The sequence below is a fragment of the Monopterus albus genome, unplaced genomic scaffold (assembly GCF_001952655.1).
Source record: "Monopterus albus unplaced genomic scaffold, M_albus_1.0 scaffold21.1, whole genome shotgun sequence".
Lineage (NCBI taxonomy): Eukaryota > Metazoa > Chordata > Actinopteri > Synbranchiformes > Synbranchidae > Monopterus > Monopterus albus.
Genome location: NW_018127901.1, coordinates 342,713 through 362,427, shown reverse-complemented (window position 1 = coordinate 362,427; position 19,715 = coordinate 342,713).

Sequence of the window (19,715 nt, the reverse complement as noted above, 5' to 3'; positions counted from 1 at the left end):
TGGTTGGTAGGTGATCAAATACTTATTTCATGTAATAAAATGGAAATAAATTATTTAAAAATCTAACAATGTGATTTACTGGAATTGTTTTGTAGATTCTGTCTCTCACAGTTGAGGTGTACCTACGATGAAAATTACAGAACTGTGCGTTCTTTGTAAGTGGGACAACTTGGAAAATTGGTGGTGTATCAAATACTTATTTGCCCCAATGTATACACAAAAACCAGACAGGGACTGATTAATGTCATGCTTCTCTTTGCTTTTCTCTTCCTGATAAAGTAACTAGTATTGGAGAGGGACTGTAAAGAAAAGCATTCGTTGGTTTAGTGCTTTGTAAATCTGAACACACTCACCTGGTTTTGGTGGCAGGCTTTTTCCTGACATTTTGTACCGTGCCTGTTCTTGAAACACTCATATTCTCATGCTAATAGTTGAAGCTAACAAAGGCTTTCTCACAGCACTCGCGTATCACTAGTAATGTTAACAATATTTCTGGTCAAGTCAAGCGTCCCAGTAAACCCTTCGAGATGAGCGAGAGCTCACTGTGCAGCCACTTAGTTTTCTGTCCGAATCTGACGTAACATCTGCAACGATATTCTCACAGGATCAAGGCAGCTGCAGGTTTTTGAGCCAGGGACCACAGTTGCTCACCACCAATGGTAAGAGCTCGGGGTGTGATGGGAGACGTCTAGCTCTCACCTGACCTGAGAGCCGATTGGTTCAGATGCCATATCAACAATGTGACGTTCTGTAGAAACCTAATCACAAACTAGGATCTCACTCTGTGACAAGAAACCATTTCTGCCTTCATCAGTGTCACAATCCCACAGTGTAGCTGCCTCATTCAGGTGAAGCCCTCAACTTAGTCTGCACCTGGTTCAGTTAAAAGGAAGGTGGGAATATACATCACAAGTACAAAAACCATCTAATGGGCTTCACACACATGCAGAATACAACCACTATCTTCACAGGTCAGTATCAAAAACGTCTCCAATATCCCCATTACCATAAACAATGTTTCTTTCTTGCACAATAAAGTGATTTGAGTTCTGGTCATTGACTGTGATGATCAGAAATGGAGCAACTTGAATATAGTCTTTGAAAATGTAGCTGTGAAAACTTTCTATCTGAATTTGAGAATTTTAAAAGTTAGACCTCATAAATTCAGAAAGTTTTCAAAGTTGGATATTTCAGTGCAATACCTTCAGTGGTATTTATATTCTGAAACAAAGTTTTCAATAGTGACAAAAGTTCAGAATCTGTTATTCAGGTGCTGATATGTCGGATGTTTGCTTCCATAACCAGTTAAACTACAGCTACTGGAGAAGGAGCCGAAACGTTTGCTCTGATGACATTTTATTAAATCAGGATCAGATCTGTGACTTCCTGCACCTACTGAGAGCTGCTGGGAAGCCACTGGCTTTCACTCAGCACATTATCGAGTCCATCTGCAGGTAACCCATCTGCATATACTCTGTCCACTGACATACAGTCCGCTAGTGTTCCTCTATGTGTACGAGTCTGCACAGAGACAGTACCAGTCTGCACAGGCATCGACCCTTCTGCATGTACATATTCAACATTGTATGGTGATGAAAGGCGCTCATCGGGGAGCGAGCGGCTGTTATTTTGGCACGGCTCTCCTAATGCTGCTCGCAGCTCTATATGTGCCATCCATCGCCCAAGCATCCAGGGACTCCCGGGGCTGCTAAAACCCTGCAGGGTGGGTAGAATCTAATAAAACGCACTTGACGTTTTAATTGCATTTTCCTCATCAAGGAGTTATCTGCAAGATGGTTGTGGCATTTCTGCTGAGACCAATAAGGCTGATATTATGATCAGTCATTTCTTTGATAAACATGCCGACGCCCGAGCTCTCGAATGTGTGAGGAATATTGAGCAAAATGATGAGACTCTTGCTCACATGCACTTGCATCAGCTCAGCTCATGCATTCTTGGACATTCTCTGTTCCTTGTAAATATTGTCTTATGCAATTTTTCTGTATGTTTGTTTGCTTCAGACTGTCAGATGCAGTGCAGTGCAGCTGCTTCTCCTGTGACATCTGTCTGAACATGTTGTAAACAGAGTAAACGGTGCTTCTGGACTCAGAGTGGGTTTCCGAGCTTAGCTCAGACTGCAGAGCAAGCGCTGCGTCCCTGCAGCGTGACAGTGTGATAATGTGCCACATAATGGCTTTCAATTAGCACACTTATGAACTCTGCTTGTGAAAACACTCCTCTGATCATGCGTTTAACTCCCTGGCTCGGAGCTGTGCAGGTCAGGCTCGCTCCGTGTGGCATTGTGTATGCGTGTTTGTTGGTCTCTGTGAAGAAAGAGGAAACGAATTCCAGCAGTTTTCACCAAATACACACAGAACAGCAACAAATATGCTGAAGTGACTAAATACTCAGGCCCAATGTGACTCAAAGATCTAATGTTACATAAAGCCCCGATTACTCCCAAATTAAAATATAATAATAACACACAAGGAATTTGTTTCCGGTACAGAACCGAGGCAGCCATTTGCGGCGCCAACTCAATCAATGGCCTTAACCATTGGGGGGCAACTTTGGGGTTCAGTGTCTTGGTCAAGGACACTTCGACATGTGGACTGCAGGCACTGAGATTCGAACCTCTGACTCTCTGGTTGGGAGAGCACTGCTCTACCCACTGATCCACAGTCGCCCAGTCATAATAATTTAACACAAAGGTAAAATAGATGCTAACACATCCAGAACACGTTACTGTCCAGCACCATGCTTGTGTGACCCGACTCCACCTCCACCCACATCTCATCCACCCTGCCGGTGGTCTCAGAGCCAGATCGGAGACTGCCAGGACCCGAGACAGGACTGTGTGTGCAGGTGCTCACTTAGCATGGCCCACTGTCAAAAGCCTTGTCAGCCTCATTGTTTATCAGTTAAGTCACTGCTTACGTCTGTTTCGATCTATTTCTAAACCGTCTGATACGATCTGTTCTTTTTGAGCGCAGCTGATCCAAAAGAAACACGGCTGCACGGTAGGTTTGGACTGAGGGGTTAAAACATGAGTCTCTGCTCCCTCGTGGCTTTACGTGCAGCAAAAGGATGAACTGATAATTGGAACTAGTGAGTTATGGCTACAAACAATCTCTCTGTTCTCCCCAAGATTCAAATTTACAGTTTGAATGGCAGAAGAAGGGAAAAAAACAATCTTTCAATTATGCCTTTTCTCTTTCTCCCACATTTAAATTGGACATGATCTCGCAGGAAATAGTTATCATTTTAATGGCGGGCTCCATTCATTAAAACTCTCATTCTCCCCTCTCTCCTGTGGATTGGAAGCAGATTCCTACAAAGCCCTGCTTCAATTACCTCTGAGTTAACCCACCCTCTACCTCCACATGCAGGGGCCCCGTCCCCTGATGTGTGGCCCTGAGATCCCAGCATCGTCTGCCCTGCTGCTGTTAAACCAGGAGAAACCTGAACTCAGGCTTCACCCTGCTGTTACACAGGCTGGCATCTGTCATGTGTCACTCAGAGAGTCCTGGTGTTTGTCCTGGAACATGGCAGAGGGCACGTCACTGCCTCTCACACAGACGCAGCCACATGGCTCAGTTTCCTCTACTTACATACTCTCTGCATTTTCTCCACCACAGTCCAGAGCCAACTATCCAGCGGTGGGAGAAGAGCTCAGGTCCTTGTTTTAACCCTCGTGCTGTGTTGCAGGTCAGTCGGACCATTTCTGCTCTGGAGTGGTCAGAAGCATGTTGCTTTGTTCTGCCTTTCCTCATGTGTCCACGTGAGCACGCTGGGGTGAAAGCCTGCACCTACCCTGCACTGTGCAGGCTTTGTGTATGTGGTGTAGATTCCTAATCTGAATCAGTGTTGGGCAGTAAAATATACAAGGCGTCCTGCTCACTTCAGTTAATGCACTTATTTACTTTCTGCCGCTGTGTTTTACATTCAATGTGTGATCAATACATCAGATGAACAGTAGCAACTTGTTTGTTCCTTCGTTCAAAAACCCAGCAGTGACACTGAACCTCCTCGTGCTTGTACTTTTGCTTTCACGTTTGTAGTTTTGTTGCTTGCCTTTAGAAAGTGCTTGTAAATACAGTGCTTAGCTGTTTAATCAACTGATTGTGTTCATCCTTCTTCCTCCTGTGCTCTTTACTCCTTCTTTCCTTCCTTAGTTTCATCTCCTCCAGTCTTTCCATCCTGCTTCTTTAATTTCATTCCCCTGTATTCTTTTTTCCTTTGTTCCTCTTATCGACTGTGAGCTTCTTTCTTTCTTTCTTTGGTCCCTTTGTCTTTACTTTCTCCCCTTCACTGTTCCTGCCTCCTCTTTCCATCTTCAGCTGAACTGAAAACACAGACCTCACAAATGAGATACCAGTTTTTCATGTGAGTACTTCTGATTGTCGCCCATGTTTCACAGATGTACTCTGACTTGTACTTGAGTACAACACTGAGGTATTCATAGTTGTGCATTAGTAAAGTAGTTCTCGTACGGTTTCTGCAGCTAAATGCTGTGAACAGGCGCACAACTACAGTTATGATGAAATCACAGCAGTTCGGTTGTTTCTTTTTGTTTGAGTGTGCTAATAATGTGAGAGAAAGCTCCGAGATCAAAGAGAATCCACAATGATGAGTGGAGCTCTGAAGCCCAGCTCCATTCATGCTTCTCTAAACCTCCCCAAAAAGAAACGTTAATTGCATATTTGGATCTGCAGCTCATCTGCATGTCGGGGACGTCCCGGCATGTTTCTCAGAGCGAACAAAGGCAGCTTCCTTTCACCTGAGGACCAACATGGTAACACCTTTTAAAACGGCAGAAACAACATTTGATTAGGGAGTAGTCACGATTTTCTCTGAACAACACTTTTAATATTTCATGCTCCTTCTCCGGATGCAAATGAGCACAGCATTAATCGCATCACACATTAGGAAGTCAGAGCACAGCCGAGTGTTTTTCAGCCTTTTTTCATTGTGTAATTAGAGCCCAAATGTTAATGAATTATGCTAATTCCTAACAATTAGCATATAATATTGGAGACAATCAACAATTAGCATATGCTGTGTAGTAGACAATCAGAGGCTGCTGTGGTCCCATGCCGATGCCAGCCTGATGTATAGAAGCAGGCCGGCGAGCATGCCAGGGTGATCTGATTACATGCAGCATCAGCATGCTAATTACTGCAGCCTCTCCACCTCACTGCCGCCACCCCGCTGTACTGCAGCTCCTCAGGGGTACCGGGTGGAACCATGGTGAACACCCTCACCCTGGTGAACCTTACTGGGACCCACATACGAGGGAGGCATCCAGGGTAACCGCTGAGATGCTATTTTGGCCTGGTCCACCTTCAGTTGGTCCGACAGAGGCTTTCAAACAAAAGGTTGCATGCAGCTCATTCACTGGACGTGGCTCTGGGTTCAGATCACACCTCTGACACCATGTGTCTACTGTACACTCACTTCATTTAGAGGAAGGACAGTGGCAGTGGAGTAACCTGTGCAGCAGGTCAGACCTCAGTCACTGTGACTCAGCTGAGATGTTTGAATTTATCTTCAAGACCAAATCAAGATAATGTCACAGAGAATGGCTTCAGTGGAAAAGTTGGATTAAAGCTGAATCACATGTGCAGCGACTCAAACTCCAGTGTTTCCCTGTGGAGCTGAACGCTCACTGATCTCACAAACACTGCTGGAGAATTTTCATCATCAGGATTCTGATGTGTTTGCACGGTTGGACTCTCCACTGCAGGCTCATGTGTTGCCAGGCTTCAGGGCCTGTGCAGCACTTCCCTGCTTCAGTTGGCTGCAGGCCTGTAGGAAGGGCGTGGGGCCGGGACCTAGGTCCTGGAGATCCATTTGGAAGTCATTAAAGACCTCCAATAGGCATGGGGTCCCAGTTCCCACATCCTCTGGGGAGCTCACACTGTCTGAGCTCATTTACAGAGTGTCCTCTCCTGCTGACAGCCTCTAATTCGCATTTGAATTTAGGTCACATTGATCTGGGCCTCTGTCCAAAGCGCAGCCCCAGAGGACTGGACAGCCAGGCAGAAAGAGGCAGCATCTTCCTGTTCACTCCTCCTCACCCCAGCCCTCTCATTTCGCTGCTCGGAGAGAAGCTTCAGCCCACAGACAGGCTGCAGCTCTGCAGACCTGGACGTGTGTGATGGACTCTGACGGTGGCCTGACATGATGCTGTGCTGCTCAGAACTGAGCGCACCACCTGGCTTTTCAAAACTAAACTTTACCTTGAGTCAGATAGAGTTTAAACTTCATCCTGGTTTTAGAGAAAACTAAACATTTACTCATTATTTATTAAAACACAGTTCAGAAGAAGGTCGCAGGTCAAGAAACTGTTCATTATGTTTTGGTGTAGTTGAGGTACAAGTTTTATAGTGTTGATTTCACAAAGATTGTATTTTTTAATGTTATTTTTTTACATTAATCTCTTCAGAGTAGTGTTGCTGAGTTTTGCACTATATTTTTTTAGAGCTGGACACAAAAGCTCGCTCTGCTGTAAAATCTTTGATGTGCTACTGGACTGTGTTGGTTTATATTGATAGGTGTTTCTGTTATTTTGTCCACCCCAGTTCTATGAATAAGGGTGTGCTAATCGAGTACAGCTGAAACCATATGGGCATAAACTGAACATGGCCACCTACATGACGGCGATCCTGCCTGTTGGGTTCGGCCTCTGGTTTACAGCCATGCAACCAAGCGTTCACCTGCTTTTGCTCATCTATACATTTACAACATGATTCTGTAAGTTGTGCATCATTACAGTGTGTTTGTGATTCTGGATACAGATTGGACTTAAGGTTTAAATCCCCCGTTGGCGTTGCAGAAATAAGACGTCGTCTGGACGTCACAGCCCCTCACCCCCCACGTGAAGGGCTGCGATGTTACCGGTCCCTGCTCAATGCTGCACTGCTGCATAATGCAGACTAAACAATGGTCCCTAACCCGGGTTCAGACTGCATATAGGGAACGGTGTGGTGGCAGAATGATGCCATGAACAGACTGTAAAGAGGAATTTAGACTGCATGAGTTTTAGCCTGCTGTACCTAATAAACTGGTAACTGGGAGTATATGTAGGCCGATGTGAGAGGAAGCACTACCCAGAAGTGATGTGACACAAAGCAGAGCAGTCAGTTCTCTCATGTTCTCCTAAATGTTTTTTACATTTGTATATTGATAAACCAGTGTAACAGTGACTTTCTTGTGCACGATAATCTGCCTGCGAGCGCTACACAATCATGTGACAACGGCTACACTTGACAAAAGTTTCCACGTTCCTAATCTAGTCAGAGGAGATGGGGGACAGGGTTCAGCTGCTGATACCTTACGTCACGTCCTCAGTCGCATCCGGTTTTCACATTCTGGTTCACGTCTGCTTAAAACACACACTGACCTGCACAACCTGACCTGCTGCACTTTCAGGGTCAGTTTAGCAGCTGAAAAGGAAGCTGGATGCTGTGACATCATCATCATCATCATCATCATCATCATCATCATGCTGTAAACAATCATCACCATCAGAGAGGAGGCCCTCGCTCTCTGCCACCTGCCTGCATCGTCTTCATTACTGGCCGTTTTGTTACTGAGGATCCTGACGTCTGGTGAGACGCGTCATGAGATGTGCAGAACAAATGATTTCTATCATCACCTGCAGCTGCTGCGACGCTGCCAGGGCGCACGGGCCGCTTTGATTGTCTGTAATAAATAACCCTTCGGAGGGAGATAAATAACTCCTCCGGAGTCTCGGCTCATTGTTGAGGAGGCCGAGTTCAGAGCAGAAACTCCTGCCTGCTTTTCACTTTTTCCTCTTCATCCCTCCCCATTAGCTGCTTCCTCGTATTAATTTTCGCAACAGATTGCAGTGTGGAATTAATGCATTTTTCAGAAGAAGCAGCAGCAGGCTCGCCTCACATCTCTCAAGAACTCAATTACTCCCAGCATTTAAAATAAATAAATTAAAGGTGTCCTGTACCCAGCAGCTGCATCGTTACAAGTGCTCCTGGGAGACCAAATTAAGCCACAGAATGTATATCTAATATACAACCCCTCTAATGATACGTGGTAAAGAGCCACCATGTAGGCGCTGCTTAAAAATTACACGGGTCATTACAGAGAGTTGAGACCAGATTTATCTGCTGCCAACAAAACACATAATTTGTTTTACCTGGTAATCACACACGCCGGCTAATTACATGTGAAAAGGAGAAAGTGTAGTTTATGGTGGCTCTGTGTGTGTCAGCACTGCACAGGCTGTGTGTTATCCTGATGAATGCTACATAAAAAGTAATTTTATACAAACTGATTTCACTTTCATGGAATATTCAGCTGTTAATGTCTCTTCACGCAGCATCTTGTTTACAAGTCTACTGTTATTACATATTTCTCTCATTGTCAGCTAATTCCACATCCAGCTCCAAAGCAACAATCTGACTTCCTGTCTGCGGCTCTCAGCTCCAGGCCTGCTGGTTCCTACTGAAGACGTTTTTAAAAACACCTCACAAACACACACTTTCTTTTTTCAAAGAAGCTCAGTAATTTCCTCAAACTGTTTTCAGCACCGGATGAATCCACATTTGGTCTCCAGTGGGTCTCGGTTGAAGCAGGACGATGTGTGGGACTGAGTCAGAGTAAAGTCCAGTGCAGCAGTGTGGTCACTGATGGGGTTTAACACTGGAGGACAGAGGCGCATCAGGCTGTGACACGCTGGACGCGTTGCCCTGGTTTCTTTAAACCAACATGCTGATACACTGACCTGAGTCTCCTTCAGGTCTTACAACACGAAGCAGCAGGTGACTTACACACCTGTGTCCCCTGGGTTTCGCCTCTCAGGCCACAACCTTACAATTCCTTTCACTATTGTTTTAAATTTTACTGGGAAATCAAGGAAAGAGCAGTTGGCTGCAGTGCCAGCTGGAGCTGTATTTGGCCTGAGAAGAGGCTCTGCTTCACTCAGGCTGAACACGGCTCTGTCACCTCCTCTGTATGACGTTTGGGTTAAAAAGGTTTAGGTTACAGCTCAAGGTTGCCACAATCAATCAAAGACAAATGCAGTTTAGGCCAAAGGACAAAAATACATCAGGCTTTGATGCACACATTTGTTAATAAGAGACATTCAGTGTTTGGATCTGCAAATGGCATTTGCTGGTTAAAGAAAAATACTGAACATTACCAGGTTTGCTGGAAGTATTTCAGGTATTTTTGATGTAACTGTTGTCTCGTGCTTCAGCTGAGTCAACAGTTGGAGGGAGGACGCAATGTGTTCTGCAGCAGAGCTGTTGTACACACTGTGACACATGCTGCACAGCACACTACACTCGTCACGTGCTGAAAATCAAATCATTGTACACAGACTGCAGGATTACCAGAGTTCATTCCAAACTGTTGCACAGCAAAACCCAGAGAACTGGCAATTTAATAGTGTGTGCACAGGAAAAAGTTTGAGCCAAACCAAACGTGAGAACTCGGCACGTTGAGAAGCTGAACTTCGACAGTGGTTCTGGATGGTTCATAGACGATCAGCTTTGTGCACAGCAGATCCAGGGTCAGCGCCACTGGTAGAGTTCAGACCAGATGAAGAACCAGTCTGGTTCCAGTTGACCTTTTTTTTGTCCTTTGTCAATCTTCAAAGACTCTGGACCCCACATTTCCCATAATGATGGTGTGTTTCATTAGATCTGTGTTTTTCAGCACTGCACCACTGTGCTGGATGTTACATGTTTGTAGAAATTATTTAGTTTTACATTTGTCCTGGGTTCATGAGTTGATGAAAAACGCATGTGTTTGGTTGACCACCGCTGTTTTACACACCGTAAATCTCTGAGGTAAATCTGTTTTTGTGATTACTGGCTGTTTGAACAAAATCAGCCTGCCAAAAGGAGAGAAATTGCATCCCTGTAAGGTTAAGACTGTGATTAACTGGATGGGTTCAGATGAAGATTGATAAGGAAATTACAGTTAATAGGCTGCAAAGTGCTGCATAATGATGCTTCTCATCAGACGAGGAAGAAACTCGCAGGATTATTTGCTTTCGGTGTCGGAAAGCGAACAGGAAGTGATGAATGTGAAGCTGGACATGAAGCCAAAACTTGTCCTGAAAAGTGAAAGAAAAGAGTTTTAATTACACGGACAGACCGCCGCCATGGCGGTGTGTGTCGGATGGTGAGCATCTGCATTTTAATCGATTTTTGTTTCCTCCCTCCTGCTCCTCCTCTTCTTTTCCCTCCATGTCTTTCAAGATCATTAACTTTATTGGATTGGACATTCCTGTTGCAAAAACAATTCAGCATAATCATTTGCAATGCAACTCCCCAGTGCAGGATGCAAATGCTGCTCGCGCTCGCCGCTCGGGCCTGGCAATTACTGAAGGAGCACAGATGCGGGCGACCGCTCCGTCAGAATAAAGTCGAGGCTGCAAATAATGTGATTACTCAGTCATTACATATTGGAGTGCATTCATTAGGGGCAGCAGTGGATTCTGGGCATTGTTGACATCGTCTTGGCAATGTCCAGGACGTAACAGGATGTCAAGAGCATAATGCCCATAATCTCATCTCCTTCGCAGTCCAAGACTCCCCGAACTCCACCGAGCTCCAGCTGAACAGCAGCTGAATGTTAATGAGAGGGAACATCATGGGACTCCCAGGTGGTGTCAGGGGACTGGGTCGACTGGGGATATATTGGGAGTTAGGAAGCAGAGGGAGGACACATGGCAACAGGGTCAGTGGAGAGACCAGGACGCTTCACATGTGCTGGACGTTTATGGAGAAGCTTCTGATCAGGACAAACTGGGAGGAACATATTGTAACCCAGCGGTTTGGGAGGAAACTGGGCCATGTGACCGTCACACACACCACCTGATTGTTATTCTTGTGTGCACGTGGCTCACATTTCAGTTCCATCTGTGCATGTGTGGCAGTTTGGGAGCTCAGTGGTACACGGCGCTGACACACACGGACGGGAAGCAGCAACACAGCTAGATCACATCTGAGCGTTAAGGCCTGAGGCCAAAAACACAAAACTCAGGAAGTGGAACAAAGATAAAAGAATGGGTCACATGACGTCTGTGCAGAGCAGGTGAAGGACACGAGCTGATGCTGCTTGAATGTTTTCTTCCATGCTGCTTTGGCCTGGCAGGGTTATGCTGCTTGATGTACTTACATACAGTAGTTTTACTTCAGCAGCACCTTCAGTGCAGGACTTGTACTTGCTGTATTAATGTGGCTGTGTGACGACTGAATCACAGTGTGAAGTGGACGCCTGCGTTACTGCGCGAGCTGTGTGTGTTCATTTGTCTGTTGTCGTACTCCGTCTGATTACAGCCGAGTCCAATTAGTGAGTGTGAAAACATTATTCTGGGATCCAGTTCAACCAGTAATTAACACAGAGAGTCACAGATGAATGTGCTTTCTACCAAACTGCAGCTGAATTTAAACACTTTATGCGTTTGTTAAACTACAGTGTAAACACTAAAGCTTGACGTTTCCAGATCTGACTCATTTCGCCTTTAGACTGAGTGAACATGTTCCACTCTGGCCTGTTTCGGCTGTGACGAGCTGTAATGCCTCTGCTATAAATTAAAGAGCACTTTAATTTAGCAATTTGATGCAATATGTTAATGTGGGAAGAAAGAGGGATCCATCCCATAATACAGTCAATGAAATTAAATGAAATAACATATATTTGAAAGTGTAATTTTCTTTAACACACATTATTATCATTTCAATCCCTGTAACTGAAACTGCAATCCAGGCAACTTGTATTAAATTAGATTGTGGCAAAATTGCACCTTTGCTTTGCCAAGGCTGACTGAGTCCTCGCATCAAATGAATTTAATTATTCCTGTAGCCCATATATTATTAATCATCTATATTGATTTCTGAACTCCCAGACTGCTTGTGGATATGCAAATGCAGCTGCAGCAATATCAGGATGGGCTCATTTGCATGGGAGCCCATTATTATTTTATAAGTAAATTTTAATGTGGACTCAATTAAAACTCAGCCAGTGGAACAGCTAAATTGGCCCAAGGTATGAGCTGTGTGAGGTTCATGTGCCGAGCCGGGATATATCAATTAGTAAAGATCAAACTTTGGCTCCTTGGGAGGGGACAGAAAATGCTGGAATTCAATCAGAGCAGCTTTGACTCTTTGGTGAGTTTTGGTCTCTTTTTTTTCTCAATATTCCCGTGGAAACAGTCCAGGTTGTAATCAGATCTGCCAAATGGAATTATAACCCGGAAAATTCCTCCGCTCAGCAGCCTCGACAGGGGAAAGGACGTCGCTTCAACATTTTATCACCTTTAATGTGACCTTCCTGCTCCCACCACAGGTCACACACCTGTCCAGGTTTTAATAAACCGCACTTCAAATGCGCTTGTATTTTAGACACACACTTAACGTACTCCTGCTCAGTATCGTGTGTTGTGTTGTCCCGGCTTACACATTCAGACTAAACAAAGAGTCCATGTGTTTATGGCTGCGCTACCCATTCAAAATGAAATCTTCTGCACCTGCTGCATCATGTGAAACACATCTCCTCAGGATACCACCTCAGGTCTGGCTCCTCTGGGACTGCCAAAGCCCTGCCAATCAATATCTGTGCTTATTGAACTTTGCTTGATCCCGGTCAGAAAAGCATCAGTAGCAATGACTATGGGAAAGTGTCCAGTGCTGTGGGCACCGTCTTGTCCTACTATATGTATCTGAATGTGGATACTGTTTATATACAGTATGTTTTACCTCATTATATTTAGTCTTATTGATTTAATTTTCCCAGCTTCTTGTTTTAATGCAGTCCTAATGGTTTTCCTTGTTTGTGTTTGAAATGAGCCTTAGAAATGGAGGGAAACCCCCGGTGTTTGTAGAGGCCAGAAACAAAAAACATAATTTAATGGAGCTTTAAAGTCAAGTTGTGTGTGTTGGAATCCTGTGTAGAGGTGAAGCATGCTGGGTGTAGCTGTTCTCTGGCAGCAGCTATGGTTGTATTTTCTGGCTGACAGCAGAGAGCTGAACCACCATAAGCGAATATCAGGAGCCGTCAGGTCTTATTTATGTCCTGTGAGTATTTCAGCACAGTTGTGGATCTGAACCAGCTCTGTCTATTGTCATCTCACTAACCTAATATTTCAAGGGTTTCTTGGCTCCAGATGAGCAGCTGGAACAAATACACACCGTTGCAATGAATGATAAGACTCCCTGTAGGACCCTCTGCATCTGATAGAGTTACTGATCGATAAAAGTGACGTGGTGATGACTTATCCAGCTGCTGAAACCTCTGCATTCTGAAAAGCTCACTTTACAGCCTGTTATTTTGTTCAAATTTAAGGGGGGTTGTCCCTTTACTAAAATTGTTCATCAAAGCTGAAAGCCTAATAAAAATTAAAAAAAACCTTAAAGTTTATTTATCTCAATCCAAGGATAAATGAATCCACAAAATAAAATCTGAAAACAGACATGACAGTTTGTACCAGACTGTAGAAAGTAGTTCTGAAGTAATGAGTGAGAGTCAGTGTAATAAGTCAACAAATCTTAGCTAATTGTTATGCTGACTTGGGTGGTGAAATCTTGAACTTGTAACCGCCTCAGCATTCTGCGGTATTTCACAGAAGCTCTCTGTAAAACAGTGAGCTGGAGGAATGTGGGAGAGATGTGATGTTTGTCTGGTACAGTCTGGTGCATTTTCTGACTTTTACATAAGAATGGATCCTAAATCTGAGGTGAGTCCGGAGCTGATGCTCCTGACTGTGGAAAACACTGTGTTGGCATGTATTTTCAGAGGGAGACCTTATCTCGCCTCTTCCTGAAGTCTTTGATTAAGTCCACTTGAACTGAACTGATACTGGCCACACTGTTGTTTTTTTCTGGTTCTACACTGGACCTACTGGTGCTTGAATCAAAGCTCTAGTGCGCTTTGCTTTCATGTTTATCAGCGAGTGTTTTTCTGTTTCTATCAGCCGGAGCTTTAGCCCTGAAGAACCCAACATAGATCAGAAAGCGGCCAGTGGCCTGGAAGACCTTACGTCAGCCTTATCACCGCTGTGTGTGGACCTATCCAGCACTGGTCCTCCATGTTGTTACACACTCCCCAGCAGGGCCAGTGCAGGCTCCAACCAGTGCTGTCAATTTACTATGCATGGGCAGAAGTCTCCATATTGCAGCAAAATGTCAGGCCCTCACATAACCCCCTGCTTCTCTCTGGAGGCAATTTGAGCATTATCACACCATTCAGTTGCAATTATCAGCTGTTATCGCCCCTATAAATATGGCTGAGGAGACCCTCTGCACCTCCCAATATCCACAGATGTGGTAATTAGGTGACCTCTAGTGGTCGTAGTAATTATGACACAAGCAAAGAAGGGAATAAGGCGACCGGGTACAACCCAGTTTCCTTAATCCAGTTCAATTCAATTGATTTTTATTTGTATAGCGCCAAATCACAACCAAGTCATCTCAGGACACCTTACAAACTAAGGTCTAGACCTTACTATTATTATTATTATTATAGAGGAAAACCCAACAAATCCCCTTGAGCCGCACTTGGTGACAGTGGGGAAGAAAAACTCCCTTTAACGGAAGAAACCTCCGACAGATCCCGACTCTTGGTGGGCGGCCTTCTGCCTCGACCGGTTGGGGTGAGTGGATAGAGGAGAGAGAAAACAAAAGAAAAACAACAAACACAACAATCTTGTGGCCCCCCTAGGCCTATAGCAGCATAATATTATTTGATCACCCCACTCAACGCAGAACTGATTCTGTTCCGCCATCTTGAAGGACGCCCCAAAGCTATGACTCCTGGTCTGAGGAGGCCGCTGAAGGAGCCATGAGCCAGGATACATGAAAGCATCCTTTGTGGAAGTCTTTTGTGAAACAACACACCCTTTTATTAGAAATCAGGTGGTGATTGGATGCTTCAGATGAGGATCAGAAGACAGGGAATCTCATGTCTGTTTCCTCTCTCATCACATCTTTTCTTCATATCTTACATGGGTGGAACTAAGACTCAAGGAAACATAAGGGAAATGTGGAGGCAACTAAAAGAACTGGGATGTATCCACAGAGACAAAGTCTTCGTTAGGTAGAAGCTGGGCCATGTTACCCATAACTACAGATGGTAAACATGGCTTATACCTCCGTTTCATCTCCCGGCGCTTTATGCTGGCTCTGCAGCCCCGCATTTTACGCCGTATTTCCGAGGGACTCTCCAACTTCTCCCCGTGAGGTGGCCGCTCGCTTCTGAGTGCTAGTAGTTGGCTTTGGGTGTAAACAATGTGACCGGCGTCTCCTGACTCCGGAGCTCGCGAAATATTAAGAGTCATAATGCAAACGCAGTAACAATTTGTACTCCTGGTAGCACAGCACCACTAAGGACTACAGCAAGAGAATAACAAAGCAAACACTGGAAAACAAAAAACACAAAACAAAACATGAGACCTGAGCTGCTGAAACTTGCTGCCACTCCGCGCAGCGCATGCGTGTTTTCTGTCTACTGAACCTCCTTGCAAGGAAAGGTGTAGGGATCTCGTGAGCCCTGACTATGGTTGGATAACAGCCATCGAATGACATGATAACATCCAAAGCAGGTGGCTGGAGTGGTTTTGACACTCCAGGTAACAGGCAGGAGTCGAACCAGACACCTAACCAATGGCATCCACTACGTCACCAAACCAACTTTGCAATGGGAGCTTCTCTCTGAAGCTTTTTAGTCTTCACTTTGGACATTGGAACCTCAGTCATTGAACTCAAAGCTACCAGCAGTCTCCAGCACCAGATGGTGAACCCTTCTGTTTACTGTGAGCGTTCACTGCAGACCTCAAGGTTCGAAACCCAGGCCTCCGACCTCCAGAGTAGCCCTCCTGCTCCCTGAGCCATTTGATCTGCAGTAGTTGGTCTACCATAATAAGGCTGTGATTAAAAAGTAGAAGAAGTAGAGGTTACAAAATGGAGAGAGGTCTGGTTGAATTATTTTCAACTGGACAACTCGTACTTGTCCTCTCTGTTAAGGTGGTATTGGCCATGTTCACATTCACAGCCACCTAGAGACAAAGACAAAGAAATGCTGCTCAGCAGAAACGGCTGTCCCGTGACTTGAGTTTTCGCTACGTTGGAACTTATTCAGCAAATGCGTTTCCATCTCCCATTTTGCACATTGACTCCTTTTCACATATGCCAAAGACCACCTCAAGTGAGTATAAAAATGTTTTTGCAAATTAGAGGATTTTTTTCTTTTGAATTTTGGCATTTCCACCTTTTTCTGATGTATCTAAAAAGAGGGTGATAGAAAACCAGCTAATATGAGTTTCTGCAGACAGAGACTGGGTGAAATCATCATCAGACCACCACCACAGTCCAAAGGGCCCCATACACAAAACTATTAACTAATTATAGTTAAAAAAGGATCTGATATTTAACACTTAACACACCTTGACTGGCTCTGCTGCCAGCTGCTGGACTTTCCTGGTTTTGTAGCTTCTCCTCAGTGATGTAAAGTACCGACTGTGTGCGACTGAGTCAGGCCCATAGATGAAGGCTGTTGTTGGTCTAGCAAAAGGAAACTTGCAGCTTGAACATCTTACAGCAACTGTGACAAGTGTTACTTTAGTCAACAACAGCTTCCTCCTAACTGTGCTTTCACATAGTATCTTTACCAGTAAAGGTCTTAGTGGGAAGGCAGCTGGATGAATTCCTCCTCCGTGGCCTAATTCCTGATCACAACCCTGCTGCCCACAGCCTTAGGCAGTGCTGTACCACTTCAACCTGAGGGCTGAGCTGCACTGTAACTACCAGGGAAACATTTCTATAGGATTTGGAGTGTTAAAAACAAAGCCTGGTTTTATGGAAACATATGATCCACACGGGAGCTGAAGAAATGCAGCTCACTGCAGCTTTTCTCCATTTCCTGTCTGACACCGAGTGACTGCAGCTTCACTGATAAACATCAGTGATGAACTGACTCCAAGGAGCTGATTAGTTAATAGTATTGACTGGTTATCGACAGCATCCTGCAGTACACCAAAATGATTTTTAACCCTAAACACGCCAGCATCATCAATCATTAATTATCCTGTTAGGCCTCTGGAGAGTTGCTGCTTTTATTAGCCACTGAAGAGCTTTAACATTACCTTCCTCCTCCTCTTCCTCCTCACACATGATACAACACAAACACTCCCAGATAAATCTGAACACTACAACAGAGCTGTAAAGCAGGATTCAGCTGCTGACACCTTAACATTGTCTCTGGGAACAGTGTGTGGATGCTGTTGTCTCTCAGGAGATGGAGGAGCTGGAAGGAGGGGATTCCTCCCCGCCACCACGCCCACATTACTGGCTGGGCTCCAGTGTGTCCTGCCAGGATGCTGAAACAAAGAAAGAAGACCAGCAGAGAGCTCCAGATGTACGACAACTCGGTGATTTGTCAGGATGCAGAAGCATCAGTTATTTAAGCAGCAGAGACGACATGTGGGAGCTGAACAGGCTGAGGGTCAGCGATAACCGAGCACAGCTCCACCTGAGAGAAATATTATGAAGGTTCAGGAATTTCACGACAGGCTGTGAGACAGTAAAACAGTGGAAACCTTCCAGATACAAGACAAAAGAACTGATGCCACTGATCACCATCTGCTCCTATTAGTCATTTGTGCCCTCAAAATAATAAAGTTGTTTACGAAATCATTCCTTCACATGACTGAATGTCCTCACAGGTGTCCACACTCCGAACTGGACTTAATCCTCCAGTTTGTGCTGATTTCTGCTTTTGTCTGTTAAAGGTGTTTTATATTTTATATCTATTAATAGGGTTTTACAGTAGAACAGATTGTTTTGTCTTAAAAAACAGCATCCTGAAAGGTTTACCTGAAGTTGAGCTGCTTGCTGTTGTCTTTGGCAGCTGCAAAGACCATTAGTGAGCAACTGTTTCTGAGAGCTCTGGCTCAATACGATGGGCCTACCGTTCAGTGTTCACGCTGACAGAATACAAACCTTCGTCAGAGACAAGACAGGTATCCACCTTCTCCTACTGCATTCAGAAGATTTGCTTGCTCCTGCCCTCCAAAAGGCGTCACTGCTTCAAAGTTCTGCACACCTTCCTAGATGCCAACAGGTCCTGTGACCCAAAACACTAAACTACTTATTCCTTTCACACGTGACTCTATTTTTTGTTAGATTACACTCAGGCACTTTAATAGTTAAAGACAAATAACTGATGGAGACAGGGTATAAACAGCAGTCTCCCATGTCAAGGACACAAACTACCAACATCAGAAGTTTTGCAGCTGTAAAACACCAGTGAAGTGAAGTGAAGTACTCATATCTGATCAAGTCGGACAGCACTGCCCGCTCCTCCGCTGTCGTCAAACTGCAGAAAATGCTGCCTAGACAGATTAATCACCATCATACTGTGCTCTTTGTGAAACAGCCTTAATTCAGCAGAATGTTTTCTGTTGGTCTGCAGGTGGACTCTCAATTTAAAAACCAGAGCTACTGTATGTACATCTGCATCCTGTCTCTTTCAGCCACTGAACAAGATGAGAACAGACTCCAGTGGACAGTCGAGATGACCGGAGCTGACCTGCACCCCGTCCAGAAGGAATAGTCACTGCAGACACACCCTCCACATCACTAGCTTAGCCTCGGACTGCAGCAAACCCATTTCTAACAGAAAGGTGGCATTACTTTATAAACAGACTGGACTTGTTGTGGTTCAACTCCAGTATGGTGTGAAACCTCTCTGACTGGTGGTAAATAGATGCAGCAGCTCCTCCAGGACACACATGTTGGTTTCCTGTCCAGCTATCCCTGTGGATGCTCCTCGTCCTGCCACACCTCTCACAGCCAGAGAAGAAGAATGCTCTAATGGTTTCCAGATGGGTTGTGTCCACACATTCATCCTCCTCACTTACTCTTCAAACCATGTACAAGCTGATTTTTGGCTGTGCGCTGCTCCCAGCAGACTTGACTGAAGGACACTGCAGGAAGAGCTAGAGCAGGCGGGTTTAACAGCGAGATCTACGGTGAAGTATTAATGTCTGAGAGAGCCGCGGCCGCATCTGGCCTGATCCACCCTGCGGAGCATGGATACAGCAGGGCTTAGCAGCCAGAAGTTCGAGCTGCAGCTTTTAATTGGTTGCGCTTTTACTTTTGCAGCGCAGCCGGAGCCTGGTCAGGAAGACACAAACCTGAAGGGGGAATATGAAATGAGAGGAGTGCAGCTAGTATTACAGGCTGTGATAAACCCACAGGCTCAGATACATGAGGCGTCTCCACACCAGTTCAGCTATGAGCTGCCACTGCTCTGTGTCCTCACAGCTCACAGGACCGTGTGAAGACATTGTCACAACATGGTTCATTCAATATTTATGTTTTTAGTGTCAAACAAACATTATTAAGTACAAGGATCAGCATCCCAATATACTTTAAGTACCAGCAGTACCAGTACTGGTCCAGCAGAACGGCCCGTGTCCCAGTAACGTCTCTGATACTGGATCATAGTGACTAATTACTGTGTCCATCACTTTAACTACTGATGGTAACTACCTTATATACTTATACTGGGAAGTACCTTCCATCCTACCGGGTAGTTGGTGGATTTCCCACTGGGATCAATAGAGTCTGATGGTTCTACTGGGTTTGATTTGATTCATCTGATTCTGGAAAGGACCTGAAGGTATCGGGTACATGTGCAGTAAAAAGTACACGGTTTGTCTCTGACAT